This window comes from Mastigoproctus giganteus, chromosome 13, assembly GCF_048544385.1.
Source record: "Mastigoproctus giganteus isolate SK-2022 chromosome 13, ASM4854438v1, whole genome shotgun sequence".
Lineage (NCBI taxonomy): Eukaryota > Metazoa > Arthropoda > Arachnida > Uropygi > Thelyphonidae > Mastigoproctus > Mastigoproctus giganteus.
The window spans coordinates 151,401,930-151,415,985 of NC_143587.1; the positions used below are offsets into that span (position 1 = coordinate 151,401,930).

At 38.0% G+C, this 14,056-nt stretch overlaps 1 protein-coding gene across 5 annotated transcripts in view; it reads left to right on the forward strand.

Annotated features, from left to right (window-relative positions):
- Pfrx (6-phosphofructo-2-kinase/fructose-2,6-biphosphatase) overlaps positions 1-14,056 on the forward strand; it is a 345,736-nt gene that overhangs the window by 104,289 nt on the left and 227,391 nt on the right. The window lies entirely within an intron of this gene.

Below are 14,056 nucleotides of genomic sequence, written 5' to 3' on the forward strand. Positions count from 1 at the left end.
TGTTAATTTTTATTCTGTCTAAAACTGTTTATTTTTGGGAGAAGAAAAAAAAAGCAAAATATTCCATAGCTTTGTTTCTGTAAACTAGTGTTATTTGTGATACAAGGTGCGAGCCGAAGTTTGATACTAATTATAACTTTTTAATTTATTCACTAAAAAACAGCAGTCACTTCCAGTCTCTAATTCTTTTCTCTGTATACCCTTGTCTTTTAAGATCATTTTCTGTAATAATATAGTCAGTTATACTTGTCTTGTTTTTGTTATGTTCTCTCCATATGAACTTGTGGCTGTCTTTATACTGTTCATAATTAAGAATGCATAGTTTGCATAAAATTCTACTAACCTATTATCATTATGGCATGTTTGTTTTCTCCCCACAATTTTTTATTATTTTTTTAAAAAAAAATACAGTAGACTCTCGATTTTCCGGGATAGATGGTAAAAAACAAATCCTGGATAATCGATTTCCCGGTTAATCCAAAAATACTGAAGTCCCCGACATACGTAAGAGATACGTTCCAGGACGTCTTACTTAGTCGAGTTGTATGCAACTCGGGAATCTAATAACATATTTCTGCTATATTATTATTATTGACAAATGTGAATTCAGTGCGATACTTTATTATTAGTGTAATTTTTTGATCCAGATTGATCACTTTCCTTTTCTTGGTAGATTTAGTAGTACTGCTGTCACTTATTATCTTAGTCGGCACCATGATAACAGTCAAAATGAATTTTCTGTAAAGAACTTAACAGGGTTCGGGCGAAAATTCACTATTATCACCCTGCGCAAGCTTCACGTTTTACTAAAGCACATTTCTGGAGGACACTACCAAAAAACAAAAACAATTTTCACTTTCCGTGTTATTGGGCTTTTCTGTTCATGCATCTAATTACAAACAATAGTAAACTCACCTTATTGCATTTGTGAAAATACCAGTAACTGCAATTCTGTGAATTTTTACGTTATTATGGTGAAATGTGTGTGTCCCCTTCACTGAAATCTTCAATCATATAAAAAAAAAAAAAAAAAAACCATAAATAAATTGTAAAATCTTCTCTTCACTTCTTTCCTATTTTTTTGCTTGTTACTCTGTATCTCACTTGTGCAATTTGTGCATGCCATGATCATTATTGATTGCTTATTTTATGTTTTTTTTGTTTGTTTTAAATTATGCAATCCTAAAAAAAAAATAAAAATTTGAGTGAAAAAAATTTACCTAAGTCTGAAGTTGCGTAAGTCAGGGACTAACTATATTGAGAAATGTTCAGAAACCGACGTAAAAAAATATGGCGATAGATAAAAAACGAAAAAACTTACCACGTACTACTTGTGTGTCCAATACGATGCTTCCCTTTATTTTTTGCAATGTCGATATTAAATCTAATAGCAGCCCTTTATTGTTTACAATGTTGCATATGGTTTGGCCACCAACATTATAATGGTTCATCATTAAAGATTTAACGGATGCACCGTTTTCAAACTTTTGAATAATTTCAAGTTTTTGTTTAACTGAAAACGCAACTCCTTTGTGTTTACCCATCATTTTTGCGATTTCTAAAAAAAAAAAAAAAAAATATTTACTATAAAAAATTGACATCCCTGACATAAATAACGAAACAAAATTTGTCTTTTTGCGGTGCAATGGAACACAACAATCAACGCGACACACTAAAACATTGGTGTTCTCTCTCTCTCTCTCTCTCTCTCTCTCTCTCTCTCTCTCTCTCTCTCTCTCTCTCTCTCTCTCTCTCTCTCTCTCTCTCTCTCTCTCTCTCAGTGCTGGGTGTGAAGACAGTGGGGGTTGCAAGAAAATAGGCACATTAATCTCCCAGTGACGACTTATAACGCCGCTTCTTATTGCTCATTTTTGACTTGCAAAACATCTGTTTATACCTATTCCAGTTATTACTTGAATTTTATGATTTTTGGTTGACTTTTTTTTTTTTTTTTTAATTTGGAGTCTTGAAGTGTCAAGGTTAATCCGATACTGATAAATTGAGTCTGCTGTATATCTTGAATATAGTTGACATTTTCTATCATGCATTTTATTTGTTATTAGATTCAACTGCTTGCTAACATGCTCTTCTGTATTATTTTTTTAGATTTCAGCTGGGCTATAATTCACAATCAGAATTCATCACATAACTTTGTCTTAAATTTTGACCTAACTCTATGGGATAATGCTCCCAGCTTATTAAAATTTCTTTCAAACTGTACACTCTTCACAGAAATAGGACTGTGTGGATAAACAAAAGCAGTTGAGCTTCCAGGGGGTGGGGTTGGGGGGCATGAGTTCTGGGGATTAAAATTGAGCCATTATCCTGCTTGTCACCATTAATCCTATAGTTCAAGCTCCAACAAGTGAACACATGGTAATAATGCATTATTGTTTGTTTGCAGCTGCTGCCCCCTTTCCATGAATTACTATAATTTTAAAAGCTATTATTAATGCCTTCCATGCACTGTATCTTAACGAAAAGCTCTGTATTTACTGTTCTTCTGTATTCAATTTTTTCCATGCAGTACCTGCTATTATCATATCATTATTGATCTAGTCCTTCAGCTAATTCCACCTTGCCATTTATGCTTCTTTATCATAGGTATCACCTATGATAAAGAGGCTTAAACAACAAAGAAGTGGAATTTTTCAGACAATTTCTCATTTCCAAAAAAAATAGTTAATTTTTCAGATTATTAATTGGAATTGAGAATTGAAACCTTTGATTTGTAACAATTTTAATAATCAGTTGATTTCATGAGAGATAGAGGAGCAGATGATTGCAACAGTGTTTTACTTTTGTAATTTTATTGAGGTCTAATAAAATTTCACACATCTTTCTCTCCTTTAATTTCACACATGATGCTGATACTGTCAAGGCAGTGTTAGGTGGGTTGGAAAACTGCTAGCTTGGGGGGAGTCACAGAATAAAAGATTTACAGTTATTGCACCCTTTCTATTTCTATTTTATTCTTGCACCCTTTCTATTTAAGTGTATCCCATCCCTATAGAAGCAGTCTCTCCTGTTAACAAGTACAATGAACAATTGTACAGAGAAATAGAGTGGGCTAGTAAATTGGAATGTCTTATAATGGGCGATTTTAACTTCCCAGATATTGACTGGAACATGTGGGTTGGTCACTCACACACTAGTCAGACTTTTGTGGATTTATTGGATGATTGTTTTCTGCAGCAGCATGTTTGAGAGGCAACCAGAGAAAGTAATACTCTTGATCTGGTTATCAGCAGTGATCATTCGTGTATTAAGAATTTGGAGATAAAGGAACCACTAGGTGGCAGTGATCACAGTGTACTGATGTGGGATTTACTTAAAGATTTAATTACCATCAGGGGTAAAGGAAAGGGTTTTTGCTTCCGTAAAGGTGAGTATAGTGGTCTCAGACAGTTTTTAAATTCTGTACAATGGGATAAACTGACGATGTTACCAACAGTAAATTCTAAGTGGTAAGCATTCAAGGAATTAATCGTGGAAGCTACTAAAAGTTTCATACCTATTAAGAAATATTGTTCAAGGTTTAGGCCTAAATGGTTATCTAATGAACTAATGAGACTCGTAATAGAGAAGAAAAATGCATGGGATGCATATAAATTATCAAGCGACTCAGAAGCCTATTGGCAGATATAAGCTAGTCTGTAATCAGGTGACAAAGGAGGTTAGGTAGGCGAAGGCAGATTACGAGAAATCCTTGGCAAAAGATGCTAAGAAAAACAGCAAGGATTTCTTTACTTATATAAACTCTAAAAGGAAGGGGATGAATCTGATTGGTCCACTTGACATCGATGGTTCGACTGTTGATGATCCTGCTCAGATAGCAAACAAACTGAATGAGTATTTTGCATCTACATTCACACATGAGGAATTATTAAGGTTTGAAATTGGCAGAAGGTTATCAAATTGTAGCAGGATACGTAATGATTTTGTAATAACTGAAAGCAAAGTGGAGGAGAAATTGTTGAAGTTAAACATAAGAAAAGCACCTGGGGTGGATGGGATCTATCCAGTTATATTAAAGGAGGCGGCAAAGCAACTAAGCAAACCCTTAGCCATAATTATGAGAGCATCCTTGGACTCGGGAGGTTCCCATGGACTGGAGATGTGCAAATGCATCCCCAATTCACAAAGGGGGATTGAAGGGTGACACGAGTAATTACAGACCAGTTAGTTTAACTTCTGTTCCGGGTAAAATAATGGAGTCACTGGTTAAAGATGCATTGCAGGATCATCTAGACAAGACTGCAGCAATAATTCAGACACAGCATGGGTTTGTTAAGGGAAAGTCTTGTCTGACAAATTTGATAGGATATTATGATGTGGTTACAAAGGAACTGGATGCAAAAAATAATTTTGATATTATATATTTGGATTTCAGGAAAGCTTTTGACACTGTTGCGCATGGAAGACTATTGTACAAATTGGAGCAGAATGGTATTAAGGGTAAGTTGCTACAATGGATAAAAGGATGGTTAAGTGGGAGAAGACAGAGGGTGGTAATCAGTGGGTGCTGCTCTTCTTGGACTAATGTTATTAGTGGAGTCCCACAGGGTTCGGTGTTAGTCCACTGTTGTTTTGTATATTTATCAATGATATTGATGAAGGTATATAAGGCTTAATGTCGAAGTATGCAGATGATACAAAGGTTGGCAGGGTTGTTAATGACAGTAATGGCAGTGTGCTACTGCAACAGGATCTAGATAATTTGGGCAGATGGGCTAAGAAGTGGCAACTGAAGTTTAACCTTGACAAATGCAAAGTACTGCATATGGGTAGAAGTAACCCCAGAGAAACGTACCAATTGTGTGGTACTACACTTAAGGTGGTAGAAAATGAAAAAGACCTGGGAGTAATTGTGCAGTCAGATATGAAGGTTTCTGAGCAATGCAGACAGGCTGCCAGGGCAGGTCATGGGGTTTTGTCAATGATATATAGCAATTTTGCTAGCAGGGAAAAGGAGGTGATTATCCCTCTGTATGGTCAGGGGGCCTTGAGTACTGCGTACAGGTCTGCAAGCCTCATTGGTCTGACCTAAATGGTCAGGCCACGCCTTGAGTACTGCGTACAGGTCTGCAGGCCTCATTTTAGGAAGGGTGTAGATTTACTTGAGCGTGTACAGAGAAGGGCAACAAGATTGGTGAGGGGAATGAAGGGATCCTCTTACCAAGAGAGGCTTAAGTTCTGCAAATTGCAGTGGCTGGAGACTAGGCACCTGCACGGTGATCTGATTGAGGTATATAAGGCCTTGAATGGGTTGAGCACGCTGAATTCTGATGGGATCCTTCCACTTGTTCAGATTACGAACCTAAGGGGGCATAAATTCAAATTAAGAAAAGACAGATGTAGATTAGATGTGCGGAAATTTGCCTTTAGCCAGCAGGTGGTTAATTGCTGGAACAAACTTCCATCTGTCATTGTGGAAGTTGATAGGTTGAATAAATTTAAGGAGGAACTGGACAGGATTTGGAGGGAATGTTGTGATATTTTTTTTTTTTTTTTGGCTGATGCTGCATAAGCTCATACACTTGCTTTCTTGCATCAAATGCTACTACTACTACTACTACCACCAAAGGCAGAGGTGAAAGTGATTCTTGCACTGCTTCTATTAGAATGAGCAGCAGACTGGAAAGCAAGGTGCTGGGGATTTCAAGGACTTCTGGGAGTCATCATGGAAAAAGTAAATACATGGACTGTTTTGGGGTAACTAAGAGTTAGAACAGGTGCATATATATGGGAATTTACACCAAAGCTTGAAGTATAGTAAATAAATTTCATGAATTTGAAATGCTAGTCAAGACATCAAAAATGGATATTGTTGGGATATCAGATGTGATGTCACACAGATTTGGAATTTGGAGAGTACAATGTGTACAAAAAGGATAGACAGGATAGAAGGGGAGGAGGGATGATGCTGTTAGTTAAGAAATACATAAAATCTAAGAAAGTGCATCCAGTAGACATGGGTGGACAGTGCAGTGTTGAGTCAGTTTGGTGTGACATAAGAACTGAGAAAGCAAAGTTGAGAGTAAGAGTGTGTTATAGACCTGATGACTGAGTACAACGAACAACTGTACAGAGAAATAGTGAGCCAGTAAATCAGTGTCTTATAAAGAGGGGAGTTTAACTTCTCAGATATTGACTGGAACTTGTGTGTTGGTCACTCTCACACTAGGAAGAATTTTGTAGATTTCTTGGATGATTGTTTTCTACAGCAGTGTGTTCGAGAGGCAACGAGACAGAGTAATACACTTCATCTGATTACCAGCAGTGATTATTCATACATTAAGAATTTGCAGGTAATGGCACCACTTGGTGGCAGTGATTACAGTGTACTGATGTGAAATTTACTTAAGGATTTAACTACCACAGGGTTAAAGCAAAAGCTTTCATACAGGTGATTACAATTGTCTCAGTGATATAGTTTTTAAATTCTATACAGTGGGACCAACTGATGTTACCAATAGCAAATTCTAAATGGGAAGCATTCACAATGTTGTTAGCTACTAGGCTTTTCATAAGGGGATGAATCATCTTGGTCCACTTGATATCGACTTTTGATGATCCTGCTCAGATAGCTGACAAACTGAATGAGTATTTATCATCTACATTCATACGTGAGGAGTTATTCAGGGAGGGGAATGCCAGAATTTTATTAACCTCTGGCAGGGAGCTAAATTATTTTGTAATAACTGAGAGCAAAATGGAGGAGATATTGTTGAAGTTAAACATAAGAAAGGCACCTGGGGTGGATGGGATCTATCCAGGTGTTTTAAAGGAGGCAGCATAGGAAGTAAGCAAACCCTTACTCATAATTATCAGTGCATCCTTGGACTTAAGGAAAGTCCCCACAGAATGGGGATGTGAAAATGTATCCCCAATTCACAAAGGGGTGGATCGAAAGGTGGTGTGAGTAATTACTTACCTGTTAGTTTAACTTCTGTTCCTGGGAAAATAATGCAGTCACTGGTTAAAGAAGCATTGTGGGATCATCTAGACAAGACTGCGGTAATAATTCAGAAACAGCATTTGTTTGTTAATGGGAAATCTTTTCTGAACAATTTGATTGGATACTATCATGTGTTAAAACAAAGGAATTGGATGCAAAAAATAATTTTGATATCATATACTTGGATTTCAGGAAAGCTTTTGATATTGTTGCACATTGAAGACTACTGTACAAATTGGAGCAGTATGGCATTGAGTTCAAGGTTCTGAAATGGATAAAGGGATGGTCTGATTGGTATTTGATGGGTTGCTCTTTGTGGACATGTTATTAGTGGAGTCCCCCAGGATTTCGTTGTTGGGCCTAATGTTGTTTTATATATTTATCAGTGATATTGATGAAGGTATATCAAGCTTAATATCCATGTTTGCAGATGATACAAAGGTTAGCAGGGTTGTTGTTAATGACAGCATGCTACTGGAACAGGATATAGAAAAGTTGGGTTCATAGGCTGAGAAGTGGCAAATGAAGTTTAACATTGACAAATGCGAAGTACTGCATATGGGTAGCAGTAATCTGAAGGAAATGTGTCGACTGTGTGGTACTACACTCGGTGCAGTGGAGAATGAAAAATACCTGGGAGTAATTGTGCAGTCAGATATGAAGTGACCTGAGCAGTGCAGACAAGGCTATCAGAGCAGGTCGTGGGGTCTTGTCAATGATATATAGGCACTTTGCTAGCATTGATAAGGAGGTGATTATCCCTCCTTATCAATGCTAGCAAAGTATGTCCTTGATATATAAGTCAATGGTCAGGTCACACTTTGAGTACTGCATACAGTTATGGAGGCTTCATTTTAGGAAGGATCTAGAGCTGCTGGAATGAATACTGAGAAGTGCAGTGAGAGTGGTGGCGGTGGTGGTGGGGGGGGGAACAAAAGGATGCTTTTACCAAGAAAGGCTAAAGTTCTGCGAAATGCAGTGTCTGGAGACTTAGGCACCTGTGAGGGGATCTGATTGGGGTGTTAAGGCTTTGAATGGTTTAAGCAAGCTTAGTTGCTGATGGGATTCTTCCTCTTTCTTAGATTATGCACTTAAGAGGGCATAAATTTAAATTGAGATGACAGTTGCAGAATAGATGCTTGAAAAATTTGCTATTAGGCAGCGATTGGTTGACTGCTGGAACAGACTTCCATGTGTTGTTATGATAGTTGATAGCTTAAAAACAGATAGAAGAAAGAACTGAACAAAGTTTTGGAGCAAAGGGAAAATGAAAATTTTTTTTTTTTTTTTTTTTTTTTTAAATGCTCTTGCATCAGATACCGCCACTAATGCTAATGGTAGTATCCAGTAATAGGAAGATTACAGTTCAGGAGGCTAACTCCTTATATTCATAGAATCAATGAAATAAGTCATAAACTTATATTCATTGATTCTGCCATAAACAAGATTAGTGGATGGAACAAAGGGTTGCTCTTACGAAGAAAGGCTTAAGTTTTGCAAATTACAGCGTCTGGAGACTAGGCGCCTGCGAGATGATCTGATCGAGGTGTATAAAGCTTTCAATGGTTTGAGCATGCTCAATGCTGTTGGGATTCTTCCTCTTGCGCAGAATCGCCTGAGAGGGCATAAATTCAAATTGAGGAAGGACAGTTGTAGGATGGATGTGTGGAAATTTGCCATTGGCCAGCAGGTGGTCGATTGCTGGAACAAACTTCCATCTGTCGTAGAAGTTGATAGCTTAAATAGATTCAAGGCAGAACTAGACAAACATTTGGAGCAAGTGGATGGGTGAAATCAGGGTGGTTTTTTTTTTTTTTTTTTTTTTGGCTGATGCTATATAATCTTTCTTTCTTGTATCATGTGTCTTTGTTAATGCTAATGTAACTGCAGGTTTATGGCAGACATATCCTTTGCCCTCCAATTGTTTTGACTGCTTATTTGTCTCAACATCATAATGTAGTTTTTCTCTTTTTTGAAAAAAAAAATAAATAATAAATAGTAAAATAACTTGGTTAAATTTTTGAATTTTTAAAATAATTCTGCAAAGGATTTTGGACTAAAGATGAATATGGCTAAAACAAAAGTAATGATGAACAAGTATGCCACAGAAAGGGATATAATGATTGAAGGAGCAGTAATTGAAAAGGTGGAGTCATATACTTATCTGGGACAAGTCATTAGCTGTAATAATATTAAATGACTGGAAGTCAAGAGAAGAATAAATTTTGGATGGATAGCATTCAGGAAATATAGTCACATATTGAGGAGCAATATCCTATTTGTCTGAAACGTAGAATAATGAACCAATTTATACTCCCCATCATGACATACGGAAGTGAAACTTGGGCACTCGCCAAAAGAATGGAAGAGAAGTCGAGAACTACACAGCGAAGAATGGAAAGAATTATATTGGGAATCAGACTGCTAGATAAGAAGAGAAACATGGATTAGGCAGCAAACTCAAGTAAAGGACGTTCTCAGTTAATCAGTGTAACTAGTCAAAATGGACTAGTTTATGCAACTGGTCCATGTCACATAAAACATGTGGAATGTGTAAAACAGCCAGTCTTATTATGTGTAGGGTTTACCATTTTGAGTGTGTGAACCCTGATTAACAGTATTCTTTAGTAACATACTAAAGAAACATTATGTATAATTTCAGAGAAAATCATGTACATGATTTTCCATGTTCAGTTGAATCTCTCAAAACCACCATTTCCCAGCTATGTTTTGGAAAATGGGCATGTCTGGCAAACATTCCAAGAATCAGGCAAATTTATTTTTCAGACTGCCTATGTGCCAAACAACACATTACACCCAGTTATGTAGGGAAGAGAGCCATTTTTTTTTTACCAATCTCTAATGTCATTCTGTGATCTAACATAAACATTAGATCATAAAATTGCTTGATTGCTATTTGGGAACAAGCAGTAGATTACACGGTTTCTCATTTGCCTGTAAAGGTAGCATTCTCAGTTTCATGAGTCATATATGATATATTAGATTGATGCAATGTTTCATTATTTGATAAATACATCTACTGTTTAATGAGTGCTACTGGAACTATTAAATTGTTGTTTGTAAACAGCATTGACACAGCATTCATCCATTAGTATTTGCCCATATTAATATTAGCCATGTAGTGCAAGGAAACTTCAGGTTTTTTCTGTGCCAATAAAAAAAAATAATAATTAATTAATTTAAAAAATAAATACTACCTTGTGTTTCTCTCCTTATCCAGCATACCTTTTGACTTTTTGTAAGCTGTCAGTGGCAAACTACCATTGAGGTAATTTATTTAGTTTTCTTTTAGCTAGTAGTTGATCCTTGAGGTTGTCACAGACATTCTCTCAGATATGCCAGACAAGCTGTACTTGCTACCTGGGAGTCTAAAACGCTGATGGAACTGATATTCGGGTGACATTCAAGTTAAGTGGACCTAATTTTGGCAAAGTCCGGACAGTCTGTGACACCCAAATCCTCTGCTTGCACCTTCACAATGGTGGGACTGTTAGTAATCCTGGGTATAACCTCCATGCACAAGCACATAGTGGGTGACCACCCAGGTGTGAACCAACGTAAGCAGGGATCGAGGTGTGGCACCCACACCACATGGAGGAATGCTGCCCCCTCTATGTTACCAGGCAGTACTAGGTGGTAGATGACTCTCATCAACCGGTGCAATACCACCACTTTTCTTATTGGAGGCTTGAAGTGGTGGAACCCATGTTTAGTCTCTAGAGCTAAGTTCCGGTCAACCCTTCCCTATCTCTTCCATCATGCAGTATGATTGATGACTTTTGAGGTTAGGATGAACATCGTGGCGAGATCCAATATTCCTTACATTTCGAGGGTACAGCTCTAAAACGGTGTTCGCAGGTCGGCTGCTAGTTAGCACACCGGACCGAACCTATTGGTAACCCTCTAGGAGGCTTCCGGATCAGCTAGTGTATAATCTTCCTACCTCTACTCTGCCAGATAGTGACTGGAGGGAGTCCGATTACTGTGTATGCGGGGAGCATTGTCGAGGCCACATTATGTCAAGGATCTGAGTATATTCTTACCATGTGTACGAAACATTTCATTAGTAGTAGTAGTAGTAGTGGCATGTGATGCAAGAAAGCAAATGTATGAGCTTATGCAGCATCAACCAAAAAAAAAAAAAAAAAAAATCACACCATTCCCTCCAAATGCCCGTCCAGTTTCTCCTTAAATTTATTCAACCTATCAACTTCCACAATGACAGATGGAAGTTTGTTCCAGCAATTAACCACCCGCTGGCTAAAGGAATATTTCCGCACATCTATTCTACATCTGTCTTTTCTTAATTTGAATTTATGCCCCCTTAGGTTCGTAATCTGAACAAGTGGAAGGATCCCATCAGAATTCAGCGTGCTCAACCCATTCAAGGCCTTATATACCTCAATCAGATCACCGCGCAGGTGCCTAGTCTCCAGCCACTGCAATTTGCAGAACTTAAGCCTCTCTTGGTAAGAGGATCCCTTCATTCCCCTCACCAATCTTGTTGCCCTTCTCTGTACACACTCAAGTAAATCTACACCCTTCCTAAAATGAGGCCTCCAGACCTGTACGCAGTACTCAAGGCGTGGCCTGACCATTGCCTTATACAGAGGGATAATCACCTCCTTTTCCCTGCTAGCAAAATTCCTATATATCATTGACAAAACCCCATGACCTGCCCTGGCAGCCTGTCTGCATTGCTCAGAAAACTTCATATCTGCCTGCACAATTACTCCCAGGTCTTTTTCATTTTCTACCACCTTAAGTGTAGTACCACACAATTGGTACGTTTCTCTGGGGTTACTTCTACCCATATGCAGTACTTTGCATTTGTCAAGGTTAAACTTCAGTTGCCACTTCTTAGCCCATTTGCCCGAATTATCCAGATCCTGTTGCAGTAGCACACTGCCATTACTGTCATTAACAACCCTGCCAACCTTTGTATCATCTGCAAACTTCGACATTAAGCCTGATATACCTTCATCAATATCATTGATAAATATACAAAACAACAGTGGACCTAACACCGAACCCTGTGGGACTCCACTAATAACATTAGTCCAAGAAGAGCAGCACCCATTGATTACCACCCTCTGTCTTCTCGCACTTAACCATCCTTTTATCCATTGTAGCAACTTACCCTTAATACCATTCTGCTCCAATTTGTACACTAGTCTTCCATGCGCAACAGTGTCAAAAGCTTTCCTGAAATCCAAATATATGATATCAAAATTATTTTTTGCATCCAATTCCTTTGTAACCACATCATAATAACCTATCAAATTTGTCAGACAAGACTTTCCCTTAACAAACCCATGCTGTGTCTGAATTATTGCTGCAGTCTTGTCTAGATGATCCTGCAATGCATTTTTAACCAGCGACTCCATTATTTTACCCGGAACAGAAGTTAAACTAACTGGTCTGTAATTACTCGTGTCACCCTTCGATCCCCCTTTGTGAATTGGGGATACATTTACACATCTCCAGTCCGTGGGAACCTCCCCTGAGTCCAAGGATGCTCTCATAATTATGGCTAAGGGTTTGCTTAGTTGCTTTGCCGCCTCCTTTAATATAACTGGATAGATCCCATCCACCCCAGGTGCTTTTCTTATGTTTAACTTCAACAATTTCTCCTCCACTTTGCTCTCAGTTATTACAAAATCATTAAGTATCTTGCTACAATTTGATAACCTTCTGCCATTTTCAAACCTTAATAATTCCTCATGTGTGAATGTAGATGCAAAATACTCATTCAGTTTGTTTGCTACTGAGCAGGATCATGAACAGTCGAACCATCGATGTTAAGTGGACCAATCAGATTCATCCCCTTCCTTTTAGAATTTATATAAGTAAAGAAATCCTTGCTGTTTTTCTTAGCATCTTTTGCCAAGGATTTCTCGTAATCTGCCTTCGCCTGCCGAACCTCCTTTGTGACCTGATTACAGATTAACTTATATCTGCCATAGGCTTCTGAGTCGCTTGATAATTTATATGCATCCCATGCATTTTTCTTCTCTGTTACAAGTCTCATTAGTTCATTTGACAACCATTTAGGCCTAAACCTTGAACAATATTTCTTAATAGGTATGAAACTTTTGGTAGCTTCCACGATTAATTCCTTGAATGCTTCTCACTTAGAATTTACTGTTGGTAACATCGTCAGTTGATCCCACTGTACAGAATTTAAAAACTGTCGGAGACCACTGTACTCGCCTTTACGGAAGCAAAAACCCTTTCCTTTACCCCTGATGGTAATTAAATCTTTAAGTAAATCCCACGTCAGTACACTGTGATCGCTGCCACCTAGTGGTTCTTTTATCTGCAAATTCCTAATACATGAATGATCACTGCTGATAACCAGATCAAGAGTAGTACTTTCTCTGGTTGCCTCTCGAACATGCTGCTGCAGAAAATAATCATCCAATAAATCCACAAAAGTCTGATTAGTGTGTGAGTGACCAACCAACAAGTTCCAGTCAATATCTGGGAAGTTAAAATCCCCCATTATAAGACATTCCGATTTACTAGCCCACTCTATTTCTCTGTACGATTGTTCATTGTACTCATTCGAGTCATTAGGCCTATAACACACTCCTACTCTAATTTTTGCTTTCGCAGTGCTTATGTCACACCAAACTGACTCAACAGTGCATCTATATCAACTGGATGCACTTCTTTTGATTTTATGTTTTTCTTTATTAACAGCATAACACCTCCTCCCTTCCTATCCTGTCTATCCTTTCTGTACACATTGTACTCCCCAAATTCCAGTTCGGCATTCCTTATATCTGTGTGACACCACGTCTCTGATGTCCCAACAATATCCGCCTTTGATGTCTTGACCAACACTTCAAATTCATCAAATTTATTTACTAGACTTCTAGCATTGGTATACATGCAAGCATACATGCTCCTACTCCTATTCTTAGTTACCCTAACACATCCCATATACCCACCTATTTCAGGATGACTGCCATTCGTCCCTGAAACCCCCAACACCCCACGCTTCAGGTCGCTACTTATTCTAATAGCATTAGCATTAGCATTAGTAGAGGCATTTGATGCAAGAAAGCA